A 13,610-nucleotide genomic window follows, 5' to 3' on the forward strand; every position below is an offset into this window, starting at 1 on the left:
TGAGTACTTCAAATCACAGTGGAGATTAGCATGATGCAGAACAATATTCAAATTACAGAGCCATATTTTCAGTTTAATTGCATGAGAACTGATCTAAATTAAGTATGCCTTCCCTTAGGTGCTCAATTTGGGAGGGAGGGGTGATTCCTTGAAAATCACCAGTCTTACTCAAATCTTTCAGGACCCCATGTTTAATTATTACAGCAAGTGTTTGAAAGTACTGTTGTTCATTTATTCATAGATTCTTTCCATGTTGACCTCACATTACATACAAATCACAGACAAATCCTTAACCTCCATGAGCTTATATCAGGAAAGAAAGATGAAAAAACAGACAAGGTGCTACTATAGGGTAAGGACATGAACACAGTTTGAGTCAAAGAAGGGAAGTTATGAATAAGCCAAGATCTTAAGCAGAGGGGCAGGTACAAGGGTGCGCCAAGAATATGAGGAACAGTGCTATGTCAGTGCACAATGAGCCAACTCAGTGAGGTTGAAACTGAGGTAGATGGAGGAAGATAGAAAGACACCTACAGAAACAAGTTGACATCAGACCAGGAAGAGCCTAAAATACCAAGGAAATTTTTGTTTGTCCAGAAAAAAATGAAGAATCATTGAACAATGAAGAATCAAGTGGAGTATCACTTGGATAAGTTTTTGTTTTTAAAAGGTCACTTGGACCATAGTTCAGCACATGAACATGAGAGAATGGAATGAAATCCAACCTTTCCTTCATCTCCTCATCCTAACCACCACATTCAAGTCCCCATTCATTCTTCAGAGAGTCCCCCAATCTATTCTTACCAGTTAACTAACAATGCAAATCAGATCAGGCTATCCCTCCCTAAACAATGTCCTTACAAAAAACAATTCTTTAAGGGTCCACAAGTTCTCACTGAAGCAGGCCCAAGGTGCCCATCCAGTTTCAATACCATCTCTGCTTCCTTGAGTCTTTCCATTGCAGTGATGGTGGGTTTTCTTCTCATTCCTCCAAGTGCCAAGCTCTTGTTCCACTCCTCTTGAACTACAAAAGAGTAGTTTTCTCTGCCTACAACATCAGATTTACCTGTGTCTGGCAAGTTTATATCTTTCAGATTTCTGTCCAATCTGCACGTGCTGCTCTACTTCCTTGACTAATTTAAGCCCCCACTATACACTGCACACATTCATTACATCTCTCCTCTCATCACACTTTATTGAAAATGCTTGTTAATGGGTTTTTTCTGTTAGACTGAATTTCTTCTTCCCACCTGACTTGTTAATCATAGTACCCTTATTACCTAGCACAATACTGGCTCAGCTCATCACTCAATCAATCGATATTTAATCAATTAATAATGGAAAAGAGACAATTAGGAGGACCTGTCCGAAATGAGGAGGTAGAAAGAAAGAATGGATTTGAGTTTTGAGTGGTGAGACTGGACATGGAAATTAACTCTAAATGAGGGGAAAGAATTAGAGGAAAAGGGAGGTCTTTGTGTGTCTGGTTCCCCACTGTATTATATGAGCCTTGAGCAATGCCTAACATATGGTAAAACACTCAATAAATATTTGTATCAAGTGAATGAAGTTGGACAGGTAGAGGTCATTGCTCAGATTTCTGTCTTGGTCTAGTGGATGACTCCATTCTCCTAGCTAGGGATGTGTGACAGGGTGCTTGTACAGGCAGGGCTTCAAATAGGATTACTCAGCTCTTTGCTTTCAAAGAGACTGTGCAAGTCTTCAAAATGATATTCTATTAATAGAAAGGAAAACAGAGCATGAATGCATGTGAAGCATTATTGGACTATTTTCAATTTAGTTCTTTAAATTTTAACCTGTTATTTTCATTGGAATTATTTCATCTGATTGACTTTAATTAATGGTAAATACATAATTTTCAATAGGCTGCTTCTGAAATTTGTGGTGGAAAATGCCACAAAATCATTTTCTTCCTCTTAGAGGGAAGATTTAACAGAGATTCTCTAAAAAAATTTTCTACTGTGACCAGTTATACATATTTTCACTTTAAAAATGAACTCACAAGATTTGCTTTAGGTGATAAAAAAGTTCTGGGAGTAGATAGTGGTGACGGTTGTACAACATTGTAAATATACTTAATGCCAATTAATCACAAGCTTTTAAATGGTCACAACGGTAAATTTATATTATCTATCTTTTATCACACACACACAAAATGTAACACTAAGCTCACATTGCCAGAATTAAGAATTTGACCATCTTATGCAACTTAGATATTTTAGAAATGTGAGAAGCTTCACTCTGCTGTGAGATACTTTTGAAAAGCACAGCAGTGCAATACTGTGGAGATTTTTGCTGGCAAGAAGATTTGGAACCCAGCATCTAAGAAAGGAATGAAATCGGGTTGTGTGTGACATGACTTGGAAAGTAAGAAAAAAGAGAGTCTAAGTAATAACAGAAAACAATCACTTTCCAGGCCGATGTAAGAAAGGGGTTGTCCTTGATTCCCTATCTAATTCTATTTTCTTCTCAGGAGTTGTAATCTTAGTGAATTTGAACTCCCAATGTAATTCTGTGCTTAAGAAATCCAAGAAGGTGATCTATAGTGTGGTTTTCAGCTTTGTCACTAACAAGAACATATTCATTTATTATTTTCTTTCAGGGATTGCATGTTTTGAAAGATAATATCTAGCATCAAACAAACTGCCCTTGTTAAATAAAATGAAATCACTTTCTATTTTCTACTTATTAATTACATACTAATGGGTTGACAGAAAAGTCATGGTGCATTTTTCTATGTTTTTCATGTCATAACTTTTCTGACAATGCAAAACATATATACCTACCCACCTGCCTCTTTGATTAGTATGAAGTCAGCAGTGTTAGCACACCCAGTAGCTACAATTCCAGATAAAAGCAAAGAATTGACTTTCCAGTTTATCTGTCAGCTTTTTTATCTGCAACTGTCTTTAGACATTTTAAAAACACTAAAAATTCATTAGGATTTGGAAATACTGAAAATAGCCTTGACACATCTATTGCTACCATCCAGAGTTTCTATTAAGGAATTACCACCCTGATAATCAGTGTTTATGTCAGTGGATCTCAACAGAGATTTATGTTTCCTCAACAGAGGAGACCACAACCTTAATTGAGCTTATCAAAATTATCTCAGGGACTCTTTCAAGCTACACAGTTTCCTGAGCCCCTACAGAGAAACTGGCACACCCTCTGGGTAAGGGCAGAAGAGCGGTGGGGTTGTTTTTTCTCTTCTCTGTTAAGAATTTCTGCTATAATAATGAGCCACTCTTACTGATGAGAGTGCATTGTACCTCTCAAGTGTATGAGAGCCAAATGCTGATTTATATCTCCCTTCATGTGGGGCTTTCACAACAAAACAAATTTCTGATGGCAAGTCATTGTCTCATTGCTGAGACTAAGTAATATGGGCCAAGGAACAACATATAAAGTACTCTGACAAAGTGATGAGGAAAAAAATATATTAAATTTCCAGGAAAAAATGAGCAATAATAGCAGACAATGCCCAGGAAAAACTAAAGTTACTAATACATCCAGGACAAGCGATCTTTCAACCTGACTAGGAACTACAAAGGTAACAATTGTACTACGGGTTTTGAATTCTATTCCTACCAAGACACAGTGACACTGACCAGATTTATCCTTATACCTGAAACAACTGAAAAATAGTCAAATTATAGGGAAATAGTGATTATCAAGACACTGGATATCAGTCAATGCAGGCAATGATCCATGAAATAAATTAATCTCTAGGTAACTAGTCTAACACAGGTATTAGAATTAGCAGCTGAAGCCAGTAAAAGTTATTATAACTATATTGCAATATACTCAAAAAGTCAAAGAGACACAGAAGATATTAAAAAAAGGACTCATTGTAGAGGTGAAAATGACTGCATGGGAATAAAACTGCACCAGATGAGCTAACAGCAAACTAAACTAATAGTGAAATAATTAGTGAATTTAGTGAACAAAACTAATGAGTGGATTTAAAACTCAACAATAAAAACTATCCCAAATACAATGACAGAAAAGAGAATTTAAAAAAAAAAAACAGCATGAGGGGCCTCCCTGGTGGCGCAGGGGGTTAAGACTCAGCACTATGAAGCAATCTGCAGCCTCTGCAGCACAAGTTTGATCCCCAGCCAGGGAGCTACCCACATGGCACAGCAGACCTCTCCTGTCTCACCCACTGCTCCCCTCAGCAGAGTGTTTCAGTAGATCTGCCTGTTCTGTTCTCCAAGCTGTCTCTGGTGAATCATCTCACCCCTCTCCCCGCCCTATTCCTCTGGCCTACACCCCAGTTCTTGTATGCATAAATAAATAAATCTTTAAAAAAAAAAGCATGCGAGAACTACTGGGGGTAAATGTACATAAACTTGGAGTCCCCCGCTGAAAGGGAGGACAAAATTGTTGGAATATTTATCAAAAATTTTCCTAATTTGATGAAAATTATAAACCAAAAAATCTAAGAGTAACAACCCAAGCACAAGAAATATAAAGCTACAGCAATGCATATCATAATAAAATTGTTTAAAACCAGTGATGAAGACAAAAATCAGCAAGAGGAAAAAGACATGTATATGCAGAAGAAGACAAATTAGCATGACTGCAAACATGTCCCTGGGGAGGGAGGAGGATGCAAGTGAGAAGAGAAGAGACATTGTCAAAAGACTGAAAGAAGCACACCATTATCCTGCAGTTGTATGCCCAGGGAAAATACCTTTCAAAAACAAAAGCAAAGCAAAGACTGTTTTAGGTTAATTCTGCATATACTTTTCTTTCCTACATCTTCAAAAGTTTCTATATTTAAAGTCAGAAAAATTAATATTATTGAATTTTATGAAAAAAAAAAGGAGAGTGGAAAAGGAAAAATAGTTTAATGATTCCAAATCCTTATCTTCAATCTTTTCTTCAGGCTTTTCCAGTAGTCACAACTGGATATTGGTTCTGAGATACCCACAAATATTTAAGAGGTCACAAGCCACTATCTGTTCTTATAAATATGTACTTCTTGTTGTCCTCCATCTTATTTAGTGAGGTCACCAATTCATTAATTCATCTATTCAAAAAATATTTATTGCGTGTGTGCTGTGTGACAGGCTCTGTAGTATGCAATGTAGGTATAGCAATGAATGATATGGACTTGCCTTCAGATGTCTTCTGGCAGTGTGATGGAGACAGACCAACAGGCTGCAAAGTCCAATGTAACATGACAGCGATCACATGGTAATATGAACAAAGTACTACAGAAGTGTAGAGGAAAGTAACTCAGGGGAGTCTTTCCATAATAGAAAATTTGTTATGGTCACAAAGAATGAGAGGAGTTAGGCAGGTTGCGTGTAGTAGCTTTTGTTTCAGAAAGAGATCTATTAGCACAAAGGTCAAGAGCCTCACTTAGGGAATTGCAAGCGAATATGTGAGGGTATAAGAAGGGTCCTGATCTTAAAAATCCTTGCAAATCATTCAGGAATTGGCATTTTATTCTGTAGCAATGAGAAATCATTACGGGTTTTTTCTAGCTCTCAGTACCCAGGCAGCCATGCAGAGCTGCCTCTCCTCCTGACACCTGACTAGTTTTCAGAGCCAGTTAAGGAGGTTCACAAGTAGGTACAGACTGCCACTTGGGTTTGTCACCAGTACTTGCCTCTGTCATGGTGAGGCTCCCCAGTGGTCCACAGTGGCTGTGCCCAAGGATCTACAAATATCACCATCCGCTTTAGGATGCACGTCCTTTTTTGATCATACTAACCTCTGATGCTTCAACTTTATCAATTCGCTTTTACTGGGCAGTCTATTGTGAAGAAAAAGAGAAAATTCTTTTTTTTTTAGATTTATTTATGCATACAAGAGCTGGGGTACAGGCCAGAGATGTGGGGGGGATGAGAGGATTCACCAGAGACAAAGCGGGAGAACGGGCAGAACAGGCAGACTGACAGAAGTGCACTGTTGAGGAGAGCAGCAGGCGAATCAGGAGAGGTCTGCTGCACCATGTGGGTTGCTCCCTGGCCGGGGATGGAACTCGTGCTGCAGAGGCTGCGGATTGCTTCATAGTGCGATGCTTAACCCCCTGTTCCACCAGGGAGGCCCTAAGAGAGAAAATTCTCCCTTTGCATTATGCTGGTTGGGAGGGGATGGGGGGTGAGGTTGTTCCCTCTGCAAAGTGGCCTCAGCAGAGCTGTCCCAGAGTCTGATGAGACTGGCTTATTTCTTTGCATCAGACACCATGCGTCCCTGGGAAGCTCTTGCCACTACAGTGACTGAGTCAGAAAAGTTCCAAGTGACGGTTACTGTTGTATCCTGGGAGGAGTGGCTGACCTTGAACAGCACCTACTGGAGAGTCTGCTTCTGTGTGTCATTCTTTCTTCCAATAGGCAACTCTCCCTCAGGGTACCTCAGTCACTCATTTTCTTTTGTCTTATTCCCAGATCTCAGAGTCTAACACGTGGAATACCTGAATGCCAACTACAGAAACCCTTTGAATTCATCCCCAACCCCCTTTCCTCAGTAGAGCTATATCAGTACCAGAAATTTGGAGTGGAGAGGAGTCTCCTTGTTCCATCCACTAAGCAAATCTCTATCTCAGTTATGACCCAGCCAGGACACAAGTTGATCCTTATGCAGCAAGGCTACAGACCAAATGTTAATAATAGATGGCTCTGGACAGTGTGATTCAGGGTGGGTTGGTTTTTTTTCCGTGTTTCTTGTTGTTTTCTAAGGCTTTTTTTAAAGACATTTCATAAAAATAATACTACTATGATCAACTAACAAAGAGTGGGGTGGCTATTACTGAGGGATTGGGGAAATAAGCGATCTCATATTACTTTGGGAGTGAAGGTCATTTGCCAATAGTAGTCAAATGTTTGCTATACTCTATGGCCTTCAATTTTTCCTGCAGATGAATTCTCTAAAAATGATACAAATAAATGCATAGTGATGTTTAAGGCAGCATCATTTGTAATAGCAAATAACTACAAACATTGACAGAGGAATGTTTAAATAGATATTGATACATCTACATTAGGGATGTGGTGCTAAAAATAGTATCTACTTATTTGTATTATATTCAAGCCGTGTTAAGAAAAGGCAGGTTGCAGAACAGTTATGCATAGTGTATACCACCTGAGGGGATGAATGGATGGACAGATGGATGGATGGATAATTTGAATATGTGCATATAGTGTAGGGCTGTTGTCACTTTTCACTCATCAGCTTGTCCTGTTTAGACCGTGAGCTCATTTGTACTCACCCATGAACCTTGTGCTCAGGCCAATATTCCCCCAAGATACAGAACCCCTTCATCAACTCATGCACATGATGTTTCTTCTTCCTAAAATACCTCCCCTTTCTTCTTCCTCCTCGCAAATTATTTTCCCACTGAGGCTTGCAGTGCAGGATTTCCTTAGGAAGCTGTCTACAGAGCTCCTGCCCCACTTTCATTATCTGTTAGCACTTTTGACATTTTAGTGTGTTTTTTTAAAACAAACAAACAAAAAAATGGATCCACTTCTCTCACTAAAAGAAGTTTCCAAAACAGGGAAACTATGACTTTGTATTTTTATATTTCAGAATCTAAAGCCATGCCAGGAACCTTCTACAATAATAATATTTGCTAAATGATTGGTATTAAAGATATGAAAATCTGGGCCTCCCCAGTGGCGCAGTGGTTGAGCTGGGTTGCAAAGCTGCCCGCAGCCTCTGCAGCGCTGGTTCAATCCCCGCCTGCCGGGTGAGGGTCCTACATGGTGCACAGACCTCTCCTGCTGCGCCTGCTGCTCCCCTCAGCAGTGTACTTTGTCACTCTGCCTGCTCTGCTCTCTGCTCTGACTCTGGTGAATTCTCTCACCCTCCCACATTTCTCGACTGTACCCAGTGCTTGTATAAATAAATAAATAAATCTTTTTAAAAAAAAGATATGAAAATCTACCCTCCTGGGGGGAAAAAAGGATTAGCATCAGCACCCTAATTTTTCATAAATCTGGAAGATATTTTTTTAAAATAAATGCCTGATTTAAAAAAAAAAGTCTACAAATCAGGAAGATACGGAGGCCCAATATTACTGAAATAAGATTGAATCAAATTGGAGGCTTTGAAATAAGTGGATATATTGAGTAAATGTCCTTCCTGACTTAGTCATTACTTTGAAGAAATTATTCTGCATTGAACCTTAGGATTACTTGCCATTTCAACTAATTTCTCAACTCTTACTTGTATGAGGAAAAGATACAAATGAGTAGATGTTATTGGCATTTGTCAATTCTAATTATAAATCTTAATTTTAAAAGAAGCAAATGATCACACCATTGGTTAACGGTCATGTATGCTGTAATTTCTTTTTTTTATTATTGGAATTTCTATTCTTGTTCTCTACTGTAGTGCAGACACGAGGACAGGCTAAGAAAAGGAACAAAATTTGACTGGCAGCAAACGCTAATGTTAACCAACCTTCCCCAAGAGACTCCAGTGGAATGTGAATAATGATATAAATCATAATGGAAAGTGAAAATCAGTCAGTTTCTGCATAAGGCATGTGCCACTTGGCTTCCCGAATGCAGGAAGACTGCAGATGATTGATGGGTCTGTGTTGTGTGCATCAAAGTGGTGTGTCTCCGAGTCACCTGTCTTTAGTGAATCACAGTGGGGTCCTTTTGTAATGCTAATAATGTAATGATACAGATAAATGATGATGCATTTTTAAATTTCCATGGACATTTGTGATTTCAAATATTTTGCCCTATTATCCCATGAATACACTTATGTAACATATATACCAACTTTTATTTCTGAGTATACAACTGAACTTTTTGGAGTTGCAGACTAATTGGTATATTATAATTTATGAAGAATATTGTTTTACTTGTAGGGATAAGATTAGGTCGGTTCTAGCAAGTCCTCCAAATAAACTATGGAGTTTGTTTGGAGTAAAATGTGGCTTACATGGAGCAAATGGACACTCTGTGGATGAGTATTGCTCCTCCTCATTGCATATTTCTTAGTACTCAGTAGTATCATTCTTACTCAAAAGAGACTTTCAAAGAGTATTTGTTGAATTCATTAAAAAACTGGAAGTGACTTTAAGTCACTCAGAAAAATTGATCTCCTTCTATTACCCTAATTTTGTACTTGTCGAGAATTGATGATTTTGTTGAATGTGGTGTTACACCCCAGGATTTAGACAGTAGGTCCTACTCATCTTACTTCATAGCCAACAGAGAAGTGCTTGGATTTTCAGCATACCAACACCCACAAAGTCTGCCACCCACTGCCCACCCTATTCACTGGGCCTCAAATAATTTCTTTGACACACCATTTGTTTGCTTTTGTGTCATTTGTCCTAGAAGTTAAAAGGTGCCTTTGTTCATGTTTATATTGGATTTCAAAATTTGAATGTTTGCAATGAAGAAAAATGTGGCTAAAAACAAACTATCTATGCTTTGTCCCTGAATAACCCAGTGATTAAATAGTGTTAGTTGAAAGTGGCATTTTACTTGTCATTTCTTATAAAGAAATGTTAAGCTCCTCTGAGTTTTGGAAATGAAGGAAAAATCAGAGTGAATATGTTCATTGAATTTTTTCAAATTTTCTGTCATGATATGAAGATTTGAAAAGTTTGTTATACAGAAACCACAGGGATCTCCTTAAAAATCTGATCACAGCTCTCCATGGCTTAAAACTTTTCAGCAGTTTCTTATTGACCCTGCAACAAAATCCAAACCTCTCTTTCAGCCTTTAATTCCTTCCCATCCCTATTGAATTCATCATTCTCATCTTGGATCCTTTGTCCTCACACACAGCCATATAAACTTTTTGCTATTACACTTTCCTTCCTAGAAGCTTCTCACATGTTCTTCTCCATCCTGTAACACTCTTCTCCCCAGCCAGCACAACCTGGACCACCGTCTCTAACCACCTGCACACCTCCACCTAGCCGACTGTTCAACTTTTAGGTTTCAGTGTAAAAGTCACCTCCTCACATAAAATGCATTTCCAAGCTTCCAATATTTCCCCTTAACAGTTATTTCCATAATGTCTTCCTTGCTGAATTGGATGTTCTCTGAGCATGGGGACTGTGCATAACCTTGGCACTGGGGTATCTTTGCCTTAAGTACATTGCCCAGCACATGGTACTGTAACGTGAATGTCTCATTCAGTGAGACAGTTATTTTTGCAGATAAGGTATTAGTTATAATGAGGGTTCAGATATGATGTATCTACTTTTTAATCTGGACAATGGCTAATCTTTATCATTTACCCTTGACTCAATGCTTCAAGTCATAATCGACCAAAAGGGGCTAAAGGCCTTCAGCTATGAAGAAAGCAGGCCAGAATAAAAAAATAAAATCCTTTTTCAAAAATTTTACCTATTGTCAACCTGTTAAGAACCCATTGACTTCAGCAATGCTGTTTAGTTTTTTAAGTTTATGATGAGTTTAGGCAGTTTAATATTTTAGCATTTTTGGGATGAAGTAGGGAAGATAGGAAGTAAGACACCTGAAAGTCAATGTGGAGTCTCTCTCACCTTTAATGGAAGACTGATTGGGCTCTTCAGCAGCCACACATCTGTCTTGTCTTGGAAATCATGAATGTATCCACTAACCTGTGTGCTCCAGGGGCAGTGAAGGTCAGGAACTTTTGTCTTTACACCCCTGTAATTATCCAAGAAGCACGTGGTAAATGTTTGGGGAACATTTTTCTGTACTTTACTGTATATGATTTTTTTTAAAGATTTATTTATTTTTATAGAAGAACTGGGGTACAGGTCAGAGGCACAGGAGGGTAAGAGGATTCACCAGAGACAGAGCGGGGAGCAAAACAGGTAGACAGACCAAAGGCACTGCTGAGGGGAGCAGCAGGCAAGTCAGGAGAGGTCTGCTGCACCATGTGGGAATCTCCCTGGCCGGCCAGGAATCAAACCCGTGCTGCAGGGACTGCGGACAGCTTCACAGCACTGTGCTCAACCCGCTGTGCCACAAGGGAGGCTCCTGTATATGTTTTTAAATATAAGAAGTATATATACTTTGTGTAATTAAAGTAGATATACACTTACTACATAAAATGACAACATTATGGAGATACAATTCAACTGGGAATTGAGATACAATTCCCAAACCATAAGATTCATCTACTTAATGTATACAACTCAAAGGTTTTTAGTATTTTCATAGAGTTTTATGATCATAACCACAATCAGCTTTAGAATTTTTTCACCATCCTACAAAGAAAACCCTATATAAATGGTCACTACCCTTTAACCTTCAACCCCCCAACACTATATGTAAATGGACTCATGTTCTATGTCATCTTTTATGTCTGGCTTCTGATTTAACATAATGTTTCAGATCCATCCATGTGGTAGCACTTCATTCTTTTTATAATTGAATGATATTCCATTGCATGGATATGCCATTACCCATTCATCAGTTAACAGGCATTTGCATTGTCTACTTTTAGGCTAGTGAGAACAAAGTTGCTTTGGACATCTATGTACAGTTGTGTGGGCATATGTTCTTAAGATCTTTTGGATATCTACCTAAGAGTGGAATTGCTGGGTAATATTTTAAGTCTGTGCTTAACCTTTTGAGCAGCTACAAAGTGACTATACTATTTTACATTCCCACTTTCAGTATATAAGTTTTTGATTTCTCCACAAACTCACCAACACTTTTTGTTGGTTTTATTTTTAAATCTATCCATCCTAGTAGTAGAATATGCTATCTCATTGATGTTTTCATTGGTTTTTTTCCCTGACAGTTAATGATGTTGTACATCTTTTAATGTGTTTATTGGCCATTTGCATATCTTGGAGCTCTATTCAAACTTATTGCCTATTTTTTAATTAGGTAGTCTTTTTATTATCAAGATGTAAATGCTCTTTATATAGTCCTGATACAAATCGCTTATCAGCTACATTATTTGCAAATATTTTCTTCCATTCTTTTCATTTTGTTGATGGTATCTTTTGAAGCACTAAAGGTTTCAATTTTGATAAAATCCAATTTATCTAGTTTTTCTCTTGTCTCTTGTGTTTATGGTGTTATATCTAAGAAGACTTTGCCTGACCCAAACTCGCAAAGTTTCATTCCCAGCTTTTTTCTAAGGGTTTTGTATTTTTTGTCTTATGTTTTGGTTATTTTGAGTTCATTTTTGTATAGGATGTCAGGAACCTCATTCTTTTACGTGTAAATGTCTTGTTTTCCAAGAATCATTTGTCAAAATGACTGTATTTAATTATTATTTTGCTTTTGTAGCCTTGTTGAAACTGAATTGCCATAAAGGAAGGGTTTATTTTAGAACTCTCAGTTCTATTCCATTGAGATATACACACATATGTACATACATACATAATACATACACATCATTTTAGGGATGCTAAAGCATATATTAGAGATAAAGAAATAGATATATTCTTTTTTTAAAATTTTTTTTATTTTATTTTATTTATTTATTTATACAAGCACTGGGTATAGTCAGAAGCGCAGGTGGGTGAGAGAATTCACCAGAGCCAGAGCGGGGAGCAGAGCAGGCAGAAGGACCAAAGTACACTGCTGAGGGGAGCAGCGGGCGGCAGAAGAGGTCTGTGTGCCATGTGGGACCCTCCCTCTGGGGCCTGGGAGCAGCCGGGGATCGAACCGGCACTGCAGAGGCTGCAGGCAGCTTCACAGCCCAGCGCTCAACCGCTGCGCCACCAGGGGAGGCCCAAGAAACAGATATATTCTTAAGCCAATAACAAAGTATCTGGATTAGTTAGCTTTATAGTAAGTTTTGAGATTAGGAAGTATGACTCTTTAAACTTGGTTCTTCTTTTTTCAAAATTGTTTTGGATATTTGCATTTTCATATGAATTTTAGGATCTTCTCTCAATTTCTGCAAAAAATCATCTTGAATTTTGAGGAGAATTATATATAATCTGTACATCAATTTGGAAATATTGCTTTCTTAACAATATTTAGTCTGTTCTATTAACATGGAATGTCTTCCTAATTGCTTAGGTCTTTTTATTTCAGAAATATCTTGTTTTCTTAGCATATGAATTGTTTACTTTTTTTGTTAAATGTATTTGTTGGACTTATTCTTTTATCACAAAAGGCATTTTATACCTTTTTGATGCTATTGTTTTCATGTTTTCTTTCAATTATCATACAGAAAAAAAACAGATAAATGACAAAGAGTAGAATAGTGTTATAGAGTTGTTATAAAATACGACCTGATCTTTTCATGTCCAAAAATGTATACCCTTATTAAAAAAAAAAAAAACCTTCTGAAACTAAATATATTACTAATTGAGAGGGACATAAACACCAGAATAAACCAGTCTGTCTTCTTACTATATAAGATCCTAGAGTTTAATAACCAGGTTCCAAAATTAAAAGAGACTATGAATTAATTGTTCAAGGATGGAATGGGCCACCTCAGGTATGATGACTTAATGAGAATGTTTAAAGACAGTAAGTCTTTTTCAACTTCTAGATTCTATCCTATTCATTAGCATGACCTGCACAAGTACTTAACTTCTTTGGGCCCTAGTTACTTCATCTGCAAAATAAGAGGATTAAACCAAACCAGGTGATCACAAAAGTGCCTTATAGTAATGTTCTCTGATTATTACATTATTA

This window comes from Talpa europaea (assembly GCF_964194135.1).
Source record: "Talpa europaea genome assembly, chromosome: 3".
Taxonomy (NCBI): Eukaryota; Metazoa; Chordata; class Mammalia; order Eulipotyphla; family Talpidae; genus Talpa; species Talpa europaea.